The sequence below is a fragment of the Polypterus senegalus genome, chromosome 7 (genome assembly GCF_016835505.1).
Source record: "Polypterus senegalus isolate Bchr_013 chromosome 7, ASM1683550v1, whole genome shotgun sequence".
NCBI classification, from domain to species: domain Eukaryota; kingdom Metazoa; phylum Chordata; class Cladistia; order Polypteriformes; family Polypteridae; genus Polypterus; species Polypterus senegalus.
Window position 1 is genome coordinate 57,108,394 of NC_053160.1, and position 15,226 is coordinate 57,123,619.

Here is a 15,226-nt window from a genome sequence, read left to right on the forward strand (position 1 = left end):
AAGGGGTGCACACTCAGGAGATTTAGGAAACTCTCCCTAGGGCTCCATATGGGCTTTGACTGACATTGTCCATGCTTCAAAGTTGTGATTGTATTCTTTGACTTAAAAGCCTTAACTTTCCTCCTAACATAGTGGTTATCATTATGGCCAAACAGATATTTTTTTGCTTCATGTGACTGCAGAAAAATGCCTCCAAAAGACCAGGGACCTCATGTATACATGGGGCGTACTCACAAAAATGTTGCTTACTTCCGTTTCCACGCTCACTTTGAGATGTATAAAAACTAAACTTCATGTAAAGCCATGCACATTTTCTCACCATGTGTACTAACTTTTCTGCTTGGTTTTGCTAACGGACATCGCCCAGTGTCAATGCAGTGCTACTGTTTCTGTGTCGTTTTTCTTTCTCTTTTAGATTTACATCATTGACGCAGGCTTTATCAAATAGCCGAATACACCGAAATACACCAAAATTAACTGCATATCATTTACAAATTTAAGGCACTTGATTGTAATCATTCTGTTACAATACAATGGTGCACGGAATGGCCAAACTATTCCAAATACCATGGCTGCTTTAGCGTTGTTACTGTCAGTGCACCATAGAAAGTATTTTAATATATTGTATCTATGTGTGGTATCACAGCTCTAGAGAACACAGAGGATTATTGGGATACAGCTTCTAGGCCTGGAGAATATTTATAGCACACGCTGCCTCAGGAAAGCCAGCAGCATCAGCATGGATTCCACTCAGCCATGCTACAGTCTATTTGAACTTCCCCCATCTGGGAAATGCTTCAGAGGAATAGTACCTGCCTTGTGCTCTATACTTGCTGGGACTGGCGCGACCCTGGATGATTGGATGAAATAATTAAACATGTATAATGAATATTTTTCAATGTTCGTTAAAGGTTTTTAAGAATCAGCATTCTTAGCCTAGAGTTTATTTTACATTTCTTACAGATGCTTATTGTGTGCTGTTTGGTTAGGTGGAGAAAGAAAATGGAAGGAGAGGAATTAGGGATGAGTACATTTGACAGACACAGAACTGCTGCAATAAATTATTCCATCCAGGTTCACCCTTGTCTCAGCAGGCATCTTGCGGGAGGCAGGAACAATTGCTACCACTGCACCACCATGTCCCCATGTGTTTAAAACATGCTTTAATGCAGAAAATTTTATCAAGTGTGCATCTTAGTATTCTAAAATGTTCACAGATTTGTAATATCATGAATGTAATGTATTCTGTGCTGTGATCACTGCCTGCGCACTCCTATCGGCAGAAGAGAAAGCCCATATAAGAAGCATGTAGTGATTAACGATTGGGTTGGGGAACACATAGAATATGAAGCATTAATGTGCTGTTTTATTTGGGCCTTTGAGCAAGGCCCTTATTCTGCAGTTGCTTCATCCCGGGTATGACGTTAATCTGCATCCAGCCCTGCAAGCAGGTCCTCCAACTTGCAGGAGAAACTTGGGAGTTGGTGGCAGAACTGGAACTCGGGTTCCAATTCAAGTGGGTCATCGTGTGGTGGGTACAGCAATGTACTGCCAATCCCCACTTTAGTTGCGATGGGATTTGAGAAACTCTAGTAAATTAGGCATTGATTAGGCATACATAAATCAATGCATCTACACTAAAAGAGTAAACAGAATCATAGTGCAGAGTTTGAAAGTAAATGATCTAAAGCCAGGACCGCTTAAAAAAAACACACCAGAAGTTTTGTTTTGCATCCTTAATTTTGGACAAACATGGCGTGCAGGTGCTAAGCTTACTTTATACTTTTAGGTCAATGATGTGGCGTGAACCATCCATGTGTAGTAACACCCTAGCATCAGTAAACAAACTATTGAAAAAATGGTAGCACCCTTGAAAAACAACATGGTGCTGAGGTAAATGTTAAGTAATTTCAACAGCCAAAAATTAAACTGACAATAAATGAAAATATTGATTCTTCATAAAAAACAAAAAAAAAGAATATAAACTGTAGTTCAATAAACAAGGGACAAAGCAAAAAAAAATTAAATGACCATATAATAACACATGCTACTCTGCTGACACAGTCTTTGTTCAGCCTTATTTCCTTTCTCAAGGAAAGAAAATTTAAGATTTTGTCTGAATTTAAGTTTTTTTCTAGAGAATTCAGATATTCTAATATTTTAAAATAAATTCTTAATTGTAAAATGGGATTTATAAATGAAATGCGTGTGCATGAGTGTGCTTATCAAATGAACAGGGGGTCTTGTCAGCCCTGTTGTTTCAGTTGAGCTCCTCATAGGATGCTATCATTTATGATAAGATCGATTTTAAGAATGGTTTGCAGAACACTAAATGCCAGGTGTAAGATAAACAAAGAAAACCAGGAAATGCATAATTAGGAGGAGGAAAGGCGAAGACATAGACTAAGAACAGGGAGAAGGGCAGAATAGCTGGACATTTTAAAATAATGTTATGCATAACCCAATATGCAAAGCGTCAAAGTCAAAAGTAAATAAAGCAGAGCTTGTAACACAACCTCAGACATTTAGCCCTACAAATGAAATAAGTTATTGATTGATTTTCATTTAAACAATGAATTCCAAAAGTATGACACCAGTTAAAGTGCACCACCATCTTATATAGCGGCCAGACAATTACATCACAAGTCAGCATCACGTGGCAATCGTGCATCCAGGAACAAAATGGCTGTGCTCAATTTGGAAAAAGTACCAACAAAATATGGGCTTGCTGACGTCACTGAAATAACAATAAAAATAATACAATAAAAGTACTGAATTTGCATAACATTAAATATACTCACTCACCATAGCCGTGCTGATGCTAACGTTTGAAATTTCTTAATCTGAGACATTTTCATTGCTTTGTTTGATTAAAAAAAAAAGGTAATCCAACATTTATCAGCTGAGGTTGTTTTCTTCATTTAGGAGCATGTTAAGAGCACTAACTGCAAAAATATGCCATTTTGAGGGAAAAGCAGAATACACTAAAAGGCCAGGTTCAATATTTGAGCTTTTTTTCTCACCAAACCAATAATGGGCACCTTGATTGGCATACATTGCTGAATCCAAGCTTGAGTACAAAGCTATTACTAATGTCTCCTCTGACGTAGTCTCGTGATTCTAAAAATAAGAATACCTGGCCGGGGACAACCTGTTAAAAAATTTGCAGTGTATCTGGCATGGCGAAAACTACACCCACAGAGCTTCTTCCTAAAACACCCGTCTCTAATTCCATCATTCTATGTGCTAAAGTAAACTGTCAGGCTTCAAGGACATCACAAAAGAAACTGAATAAAAGACGATACTGAAAGGAAATAAAAATCTAAAACTGCTGCTACCCATTCAGGAGCCTGCTAGCAAAAGGTAACCGAAGGTTAATAATAAATCTGTATGCTGTAATGACAGAAGCAACACACACACATACATACGTAGACCACCACAGCTACACACTTTTGAGAAGTGATTCTGTATCTTTCTGTCATTTACCTATTGGATCATTATATGGTGTAACAATAGTGTTACGTATTAAAACTCTGCGGCTATTCTTGCATAGCATTTGTTCGTTTCCAATTTGTAATGTTAACATCCTTTAGTTAGTTAAAAGGTGGACGCTGTGCATACTGGTGTCATTGAGCAGATTTGTTGATTCAGGTGTTCTTGAGTACTGAAATCTGCATCTGCTGTGACCCTTCAGCTCTCTTAATGGCAGTCCTTTTGTTAGAATATGATACACAGTTTACTTCAAAATACATATTTTGCAGTTCATATTTTCACAAGTAAGCTGCTGATTCTTTCAAACTCGCATGGACTCCCAGTGAACAACAGAGAGCAACAGTGCAACAGTGAACAACAGAGAGCACGCAAGGCATCTGTGATAAAGTAACCTTCATGTTTACCTATAGTCCATTAATGTCTTTGAATGTTAATGTATAATCTGATATTACAGAAGGAATTTTCACCTTGCATCAGGTTATTTTATTTTTAAGATGCGTAATGTGCTCTCTGCACAAGCGACACACACTTATATGTCAAATAGTTTTTTGTTTTTTTTTAGGAGACTTTTCAGCTGTAGACAGTTCATCGTAAACAGAAGCTTTTTCTCTTTCAGACCAGGTTAACAAGAGCAACTCAGATCTTTGCAGTTCGATATCACCTCCTTTAGTTGGAGAGCCAACTTAGAATTGTGACACAGTGGGCTATCTAATTGTTCCCACCCAATTTTAAGCAAAATTTGCTCATGGTTGTCCATCCATCCATCCATCCAATGTCCAACACGCTAGATCCTAACTACAGGGTCACGGGGTCTGCTGGAGCCAGTCCCAGCCAACACAGGTCGCAAGGCAGGAAACAAGCCCCAGGCAGGGTGCCTCACGGTTGTCTCCAGATAAATATATATATACAGTAATCCCTCGCTATATCGCGCTTCGACTTTCGCGGCTTCACTCTATCGCAGATTTTAAATGTAAGCATATCTAAATATATATCACGGATTTTTCGCTGGTTAGCGGATTTCTGCGGACAATGGGTCTTTTAATTTATGGTACATGCTTCCTCAGGTTGTTTGCCCAGTTGATTGCATACAAGCTTAGCAGCTACCCAATCAGAGCATGTATTACATATTAACTAAAACTCCTCAATGCTATAAGATATGCTTCCCACGCGGTGCTTGATTGTTTGCTTGTCCCTGCCTCTCTGACATTCTCTGCGCCTGACGGAGGGGCTGTGAGCAGAGGGGCTGTTTGCACAGAGGCTGTTTGCTTAGAAGATACTGACGCTCCTCTAAAAAATGACGCTTTATTGCTTCGGCAAACTTAAAAGCACACGTATTGATTTTTTGATTTGTTTGCTTTTCCTTGCGAGTGCTCTCTCTCCCTCTGAAATTCTCTGCTCCTGATGCAGACACTCCTTTGAAGAGAAGATATATTTGCATTCTTTTAATTGTGAGAAAGAATTGTCATCTCTGTCTTGTCATGGAGCACAGTTTAAACTTTTGACTAAAGGGTGTTATTTCATGTCTAGAGGGCTCTAATAATGTTAACAGTGTGGGAGAGTTTATAAGGGCTTAAAATATATAAAAATAACCATACATATGGTTTCTACTTCGCGGATTTTCACCTATCACAGGGGGTTCTGGAACGCAACCCCCGCGATCAAGGAGGGATTACTGTATATATATATATATATATATATATATATATATATATATATATATATATATATATATATATATATATATATATATTATATGTCTGGTTGGTTTCATTCAAAACTACCTCTGATTTGAGATACCACAGGTCATTTGGTACTTAAATTTAAGCATAACAAATTGAGGACTAAAAAATACTCTTTTATTTTTTACAAACCCATTCATTGGTAAAATAATCCATATGCCTCATATCACTGAATGTAGAATCCGTTTTTAATTTTAAACTGGAACAGTGGCTGGTGTCTTTTTACATTCATTCAACATTTTGTATTCTTTTACTGAAAATGTTTAAAACATTGTAGGCATGCATTACCAGTAATGTAAAAATGAGTGCTGCCTTTAATCTGTGCACATTTGCAGGCTGAGATGGCTGATATCCACATACTGAAAGTGTTCAAGATTGCTTCATTTCTGGTTTCTGTAAGACAGGGTAATAATCTACAAATCACAGAAAAAATAACAGGACAAAATGCTGATTTTTCTTTAGAACAATAATCCATCCATCCATCCATTTTCTAACCCGCTGAATCCGAATAGGGTCACGGGGTCTGCTGGAGCCAATCCCAGCCAACACAGGGCACAAGGCAGGAAACAATCCTGGGCAGGGTGCCAACCCACCGCAGAGAACAATAATCCACCGTGATTATCAACAGACATCTGGAATCTGTTAACTTACTGTTACACTATGCAGAATAATTATTTAGTGCTTGACTCAGAGAAATACAGTTTTTAACATAGTCTTCAGGTGAGTGCCTTTATCATAGAAAACTGGTGCATCCATTCAGTCATCCTCAAACTTAAATGGCATCATCCAATTTCACAGCTGTAGACACATTTTGTAAGAGGCACACACAAGCAGGAAATGTATTACTTTTATCTTTCAGCCTGTGCTAATTACGTAATAGTCCCATGCACAGCTGAAAAAAACATGTAACAAAATAGCAACAATAATCAGACATTAAAGAAACATGGCACTTAGTTTGACTTTTAATTTAAATTGATTAAAAAACAGCTTATGAAGGAGGAACTTTGTTGGAACATCAGTCTCTGGTACAGGAATACAGTTTTATAGGAAACATTCTTGTTTCTAAAATAATGATTAAAATATTAAAAACAAATTGACAATATTAAGAACACAAACAACATGAATCAGTCAACACTTCCTAACACTGTGGAGTGCTACCCATAGAGTTTGCTCCTATCAAAACAGGATCTGTGATGGACAGACTGAAACCTACTACACATGCAAGTGTTCTTCTCGACTCTGTGGTAGACACCTTCATGACGTCTTCGAGGGTGAAGCCAATCCCCTGACATTTCTTTCCTGTTGTGTCCTTAAAGGCTTTCTTGTTGATTCAAATGTTTGAAAATCTATGCACTCTTACTAGGATAATTGATTACCCGGCCTGAAACAATTTTCCACTTACAGGTGTATATTGATAATTACTTGCGTTGTATGAAGATTATTCCTTGGTACTCATCAATAGTCTTTTAGTTTACCGCGGCTTTACAATAAAACCCTGAACTGTGTGTGGTGGCATTGCTATCTTTATGTATTCTCTGTTATCAAATTTGGTGTTATAACTTACATTAACTTGAATGGTGGTCTGGGCAGTATGGCCAAAAATCTCTGTCATTGTATAGTTAAAAATCCTGATGATTTGGGTAAATACCAGTTTTCAAACACACAAGATTGGCAAGTATTTCATGAGTACTGGTAAAATTAGGTATGGGGGAAGAAAAACATGCATGCACTGTCACTAACCTACTTTCTACGTCCCTTCTTCGGATGGAGAACTCCTCTCTGGAAGACCAGTGATGATGCTTCCGTTCCAGAGCCACAAGTCCCACCTCTGCCTCCTCCAGCATATGATTTGCCACTAACCTGGGGCCTTATGCAAAATGTTGTGCATAGAATTCAAACTAAAACATAGCGTATGGACAAAAGTCACAATGTGCATATGCACAAAAAATTTCAGATGCAGAAAATCATGCGTAAGCCAACTTCCACATTCTTCTACTGCATAAATTCTGCTCATCATGAAAAGTAACGCACGTGCACACGCCTGCCACCCCTCCCACTCTCCTCCCAGAATTATGCCTCTTTGCATATGCAAATCAATAGAAATATTCCCTTAAGTTCAGCGTTCTGTGAAAAGCCAATGGCAAAAGTACAGACAAAAAATTAGAATTTCAGCGAATGCCAAGTGGAAGCAATGAAAAATGTACTATTTCATGGTTTAAGCAATTGTATAAACAACAAAAAGGAAGTTAATCAAAAGTTCAAGTTTAGAAAGTTGCACAGTGCAAGTGGTCAAATATCAAAGTCGCTGTTAAAAGGCGAGTCATAGCCCACCGTCTCAGTGTCATATGGAAGCTTAAAAATAGAGACACTTAACAAAAAACAAATATACTACTAATAATTATGCACAAAGGCACACCTCTTATTTTTTGAAACAGCTATTTGACTCTGCTAGCCAAATAAATTCAGTAGCATTTGCTTGAAATAATAAGTCACTCATTCACGCTCACTGATACCACCACCACTGCCAAGAAGACATAGCTTCTTCATGTCATACCATCCTCTGTGTATCACCTCACAAACTTTACTCTTAACGGTGTGGTCTAGCTAATTACATACAGTTCACATACAAGTCTATACGCAAAAACATAGACGATTTTGTTTTGCATGCACAAATTTGAATGTTCTGTGTTTTATGTTTAAATGCATTCATAAGTTTCCAATAATATTTAGTATATTGGTATTTTTTTTAGTTTATATCAAGAGAGAAATATCATTTAGTATGTTGTATTAACTGTGGTGGGTTGGCTCCCTTCCCGGGATTGGATTCCTGCAGACCCCCGTGACCCTGGGTTCAGATTCAGCGGGTTGGAAAATGGATGGATGGACAGATGTTGTATTAACAGATATATCATGCACTCCAACTCATATGATCTGCAAATTACTGGAGTTCAGTCCTAGATTTAGAAATGCCCTGCCAAGTATTTATTACTTACAATATCTGCATCATTTTTTTTATTTTGAGTGATGCTGGGGAGAGTACACTACAGTAAATGAAACAGTCAGGAGCTGGATGGTCCTATTAAAGTGTGGGACGTTTTGGGCACACTATGGTGATTTATTGGAAATCTCCCATTGTCAAGGCCAATTTCCTGTAAGGATGAAAAAAAACACAACCACTGTTCTCCTTCTATGAGTGGGAATTTCAATGTTGAGTGTTGCTGTGTGGGGACTTTTGCAGGATAACTTCAAGTTCATTACTTGTGTGTGTCCAGACTAAATGCTATCCCACACAGCGGTCAGATGATCCTAAAGTGAAAGAAATTAAGTATGAATTACAAGGAAGAGAAAAAGAAAGACTGAGCAAAGGAGAAGTTCTGAGCTTGTGCTGGTTGAGTGAACAGATAAGCTGACTTCTCAGTTAGAGAGGGAACACCTTTGTAAAAAAATATTATAATTATGTGAGTTTAGATCAACTTTGTTTTTAGATAGTTAAACTCCTACAATTTCTCTTTTGCTTGGAGGACACTGTTGGTGTAAACACAACCGTTCAAGCTATCTTATGTGAAATGTGACTGCCATCTACAGGATTACAAAAATATTCTGGTATCTGTCAATTTGATAAATAAAATGGAATACATATATTAATTATGTAAATAAGTAAAAATATGAGCAGATTAAACAATTACTTTAAAATGCTTGAAGAATACATAAGATAGCACTATCAAAGTAGCTTAATCCAAATTACTGTATTGTTGTGGATGTCCATAGCCTATCTAGGCAGCATTTCACACAAGGGAGTAACCAGCCCTAGACAGGGGGCACTAGCCCACTCATGCACAAATATTCGCTTACACGGGGCAAATTGAAAACCACCAGCTAACCTTACATGCACGTCTTCGATGACATGAGAGGAAATGTTTAGTACCAGTACCAGCTGTCCCAGTATCTCATCCTGTTGTCAAGTTTTTGCTTCAACTACATGTCTTGGTAGTTTTTTTCAGAGTGCCAAAACTCTTTCTGTAAAGAAGTGCTTCCTGGCATCAGTTTTAAATTCTACTTCCCATTAATTTCCACTGCTGTCCTTGAGTATGTGATTCAGTGTTAAGGTAAAAGAATTCTGCTGGATCTATATTATCATTGCATTTGAGGATTTTAAATACTTGGACTAGGACTCCATGCAGTCTCCTCTACTCAAGACTAAACAGGTTTAATTCTCTGAGTCTGTCAGAGTAGGACATGTTCTTAAGTCCAGGGATGCACTTGGTTCTTCTGCTCTACACAGCTTTAAGTGCTACGATGCCTTTCTTGTAGTGTGGTAGCCAAACTACATATAATAGTCTAGATGCAGTCTCACTAGTGTATTATACAGTATAGTCTGAGTGTAACATCCCTCAATTTATATTCCACATTAAACATAAAACTCCATTTTTCAAGTGTTCGCCCAGTCATGAAGTTTGTCCAAGTTACCCACAAAGATTTGATAAGAATTTCTCTGTTAATTCTTGAGTTACAGTGCCTGCAAAGTTATGACTATATAAACTTCTTCTTAAAATGCGTTCTAAGAGTATGAAATCATATTGCTATGTCGAAAACCTGAATGCTTTTACATCATGTATTATATCTTAAGCTATTAAATATTATTTTTTATTAAAAAATAGTCAACAGAATGTTTTACTTAAGTGCTTTATAATTAACAATGGGTTTAGCTCAATCATTATACAATCAGTTGTAGAAAAAGCTGATGAGATGTCAGAAAACATATTAAATTTAGATAAATTCATGAACTATTAAAATCTAATATTTCAAAAGACTTATTAATTTTAATTATATTTGTTTTTATTTTGAAAAGTATAAATAATAAAATACTCAGATTGTTAATAGCTGCATATAATGGTCACTGAAATTGAAGTGCTCTGTAAACTTTTTAAGACAAAGTCCAAAGTAAAACGCAGAAATATGAAAATGGAAGCACTCTGGAATGGCAAGACACACTGTGAAAAGTGTAAGCAGTCAAAAGCCAGGAAGAATAAATGAACCAAATGTCAAAGTGCGAAGTGTTTACCAAAGAAAGTTTTAATCCTGAAGGCCTCTTTACTAATCACTCACTAATATCAGAAAAGTTTTGCTTACAATCCAAGATTTTGGACAGATCGACCCACCATCTTAAATAGTGGTGTCAAATGACATGACTTTCTTCTTGCTCCACCTGTGAGAGCCAAAATGACAGCAGTGGGAAATAAAAATAAATGTTTAAAAATATTAAATCATCAAGAATGAAGCCAAAATAATAAAATATGTACAGAATATCATTCTTCACCTTGATAAACCTCAGAGTTGTGACAACCACCTACTGCCACCCCATAAAGAGACCATGCAGGCTGCATTCGGAGTGTCTCACTACATGACACTGCGTGCCTGCTTGTCATTTTTACTGCTGTTGTCCCACCAAGCTCTTGCTAGGCCTAGTACAAGTGTAGTATATAGAAATGTCTGCTCACCATGGAAAAGCCCTATTTGAAATCACTGGTATACATTATATTGAAATTTATAAAGAGAATACATGTTTGATATTGACACTACTGAATGTATTGGTGAATCGGCTACTCATGTCAAAGTCATTGGATTTTAAATCCCAGGTGAAGGTTTGAGTTCCACTGTTCCATTTTTTGAGTTAATCTGTGATCCATAATCTCAAACTGTAAAATATATTTATATATATATATATATATATATATATATATATATATATATATATATATATATTTATATTAACAATTGCATAGCCCATTAGGATTTTAGAATTAGATGCTTAGAATTACATACTTCAATGCTGTGGTTCTCAACCTGTGGAGCGAGCCCCCCTAGGGGGGCATGAAGTAACAAAAATTGGGGACGCGAAGATGTGAAAAAAGAAAGCAAGAATCGAAAATATGAAAAATATCTCTAATGAAACCAAAATAAAATAACTTAAACTACATTCTGATACTAGAAAAATAAATATAGATTTAGATAAATGTCAATAAAAGTTAAGCAGGTATAATAAAATATGCATCTATAATAAATCATTAATTTAAAAAAAACAAATTAGTATTAGTGGGCTCCTTTCAAAAAACGTTAGAGGGGCGCGATTAAAACTGTTATGAAAACTCGGGTCGCAAATACTTAAAGGTTGAGAAACGCTGCTTCAATGTCATTCCAAGGGTGCAATGCCTTTCAGCACCACAGGATGGCAGTAGTAGACTATGCTTGGACTCCATTGTGCATGAGTACTGCAGCACGGCACTGAGGACACACTTGACTTCTCCTGCTCTTCCTCTAAAGACACTTAGTGGACCTTTTTTCCTTTTTAATTTAATTTTTACTGTTGCTCCTCAAGACACTCTTTGTATTTTTCAGAGCTGTAATTCTCTTTCTCTGCTCTGCATATGAATGGCAATTCCTCTTCCACTTCAGTCAAAGACTAAAACAAGTGTACCACTCTCTGTGAAATGTCTAGAGAAAGGAAAATATAGATACAGCAGGGTAAAAAAATAGCTTGAGACATCATTAATAAATGCAGGTGCAGAAGATCTCAATTTATAGGGGCCTTTAAATTTCTATGTGTTATTTTCTGTTTCCTTTAAGACTTGTTTTAGTTCTAACTAGCCACATGACAGATAATACAATATATTTTAAAATACTTGAAAACTCTTGCCCTACGTGTACCGTCAGTACTTTCGCTTGGTAGTTTCATGTGAAACTCTCTTAACTGGCGTTCTCTCTCTCAGGCGTGTTCCTGTAAAGCCTGCTTCTCAGACACCACTATTTTAAGATGCTTTTTTTGCTTCCTGTCCGCTTTTATACATCATCTCTTTGAAGGCAGCTCTCATATTGTGCCTCCTATACCATTTTTCCTCTTTGTGTTTCTATTGCTTGCACTTTCTCTTTCGATTGGGTCTCCAAAGCCACACTTACCAATCACACCAAAGCCAACCTGACCAATCAGATTGCCTGGAGGAACTGGACACACATCCAGACCATAGCATTTTCTTATATAATAGATTAACTTTACAGACCTGTACATCAAGTGATCAGTGCAACCAAATTAAGTTTACTTCTGAGCTTGCTCACCCTCAGTTCTCTTCATTCTTCAACTTCAATCTCCACCCATATCTTGTATGTCAGGCTAATCAGTGACTTTAAACTAGCCCTGGCACCCCATCCAAGGTTACATGTGGACTTGAGCCCAATGCTTTCTGTGAGCCTATAACAGGAATTGCAGACTTAAAAATAGGAGGATGGATGAATTCTGGTGACTTTTTTCTTGCCTTTTAATTATTTATTTGCTAGTCATTTTTTGATTTTGGTACTGGTCTTTATTTAATTTTTTTTATTGGAATCTACTATTAAAATTAAGATCAGCGATGCAGTAAGAGATAGCAGGTTTCAGAGATTCATCTGTTTTTGATCTTGATGAATTGATATTTTTTCACATAATGGCTTTGCTTAAACTGCTCATCCATCCCACTGAGGACACATAACCTCTCATGCTTCCAAAAGTAAAAGTTAGACTTGGTAGAATTGGAGCATTCAGCATCTGTACTTCAGAATGTGAATATGTCCATTCTGACGCCTTTCGTATGGATTTAAAGACACCAAGATTGGGCACTAGAGATGGTTGGCTACAACGTGTAACGCTGAAGTAAGTAAAGTGAGGAATTATTAGAAGTTGGATGTCACCTGCCACACAGGTAGCACTGCTCAGAGTAAGCAGCATGGAGGCACAAAAAGGCAACCTGAACAGTCATTGTGACCTCTGATCACTTTCCATCATGGGGTGAGGAGAGAATACACAACAAGATTCAGTGTGAAACCCTGGATTTACTATTGAGTTCAATGATTTAATATACCACCATATATACCTGGACTCCTGCCATTACTGTGGTCCGAGAGGCAGATGAAAGCATCGCTCAGAACAGAGATGGGCACAACACATGCAGAATATTATGGCAAACTGACTTGTTTGACCGTATAGTCAGCATTTTGCAAGTTCACTTCTCCAGAATTCAAAATGTTCTAATTCACCAATATTGTCTATCAAAACAATGCCAGTAGTTGGCTGAGGTCAGTTTAAGTTACGTCTCCAAACTAAGAAACTTTGTGCACATATTGTTTAATTTTAGAACATTAGAACACTCTAGACGAGAACAGGCCATTCAGCCCAACAAAGCTTGCCATTCCTATCCACTTGTTTCCTCAAAGAAAACATCAAGTCGAGTTTTGAAAGTCCCTAACGTCTTACTGCCTACCACACTACATGGTAGCTTATTCCAAGTGTCTATCGTTCTTTGTGTAAAGAAATTTAAGGGTAGATGAAAAATCACTGCATCGGTAGCTGTGCCACGATCTCATATTAGGATGAGCCAAAATTTGTCACAGGTGGGCCTAATGGTATTTTTAGAATTGTCAAGTATACATTCATTAAAAAAAAAATAGAAGTCCAATCATACTAATGTATTTTTATGCATTTCTAGTCTGAATTATTTCCGTTATCAGTAATTTAAAACCACAGAAGTGGAGAACATAGGTTGACTGCTTAATTTTTTTGATAATGTAAGACATACCAGCTCATCACAATGGCACAAACAACCAAATAATATCCGTTATATCTTTGACGACTATAGCATTATATAAAAGCAGAAAGTCCCATTAGCATTTTGCGATTCCTAATATGTGTCTCCAAATACACAAATCACCTCTTTTGATATCCCGTATTCCTTCCAATCACTGTTTGTTATCTGCTGTATCAATGAGCCGCTATAGCTGTATGCCTTACCGGCTGTAACAGAAGTTGGAAAATTTAAAATCAATTAATTTGGTGGCTCGTATATGTCAGACAAATCATTGAACTTGCAGACCCTTTGGCATTTGGTGGGTCAGTGCTTACAGATTTTCTCTGTAAAGGTGATGATAGCACACACATTGCTAAATCAACCACAGCTATAGCAGCGCAATTTCATTGTCGACATCAGACTCTGACACGTTCTGCACTTCGATTTATTTCCTTTCCCTAAAAAAACCTAAAACAACTGTTTGTTGAGACATCATTCTTGTTTCCCTCCAACAAGACACATCCCAACATTAAGTCTACTGATGGGTGATTCGAACAAATCTTTTCAGTGAAACATAAGAAACGATTCCGTGACGCCCAATGAAAGTGCCAGGAAACTCAGTAAGTCACTGGTTGATAGCCACTTGTTAATGTCACATGTTTTGAGTTGCTGTGATTGACAACATTTTAAGTCAATCTTATTTTCCAAACTCTCTTATGCAGACTTACACTTTAGTGATTCAAATCATTTCATTCAGTTAGCCAAAATTATTTGAATCTTTGAATCACTAATTCGTTCAGTTCAAAAACAACAATAATGTATATTCTAGTTTAAAATCTAGAATAGCATCATAACAGTGTAACAACTTTAACCACCAAACAATATAAAAAGCAAACAGCCAAATAAATAATAATAATAATAATAACATTTTTGACATTTTTGATTTTGACAATAAATAAAATTTCAACAATAAATAAAAAAAAACAATTGTACAAATAGAACCTTAGAGTAATGCACACATCATGATAAAAATGAAAACATTGAGGTTGGCTGAAAGCACGTTGCTGTACCTACCACACAACGACACATCTGGATTGGGACCCAAGTGCAGCGGGTGACATCTCAGCATCACACTGAAACTCTGTGAGGTGTTTTATACAGTGGCTGGAGTGCCAATCCTGCCACCAAACCCTGAGTTTTCCCTGTAGGTTGGAGGATCTACATGCAGGGCTGGATGCAGGTTAACGTCATACCCAGGATGAAGCAATTGTAGGTTAAGGGCCTTGCTCAAGGGCCCAACAGAGTAGAGTCACTTCTGGCATTTACGTGATTCAAACTGGCAACCTTATGAATGCCGGCGCAGATCTCTAGCCTCAGAGCTTCCCACAATTTTCTTTTTTTATA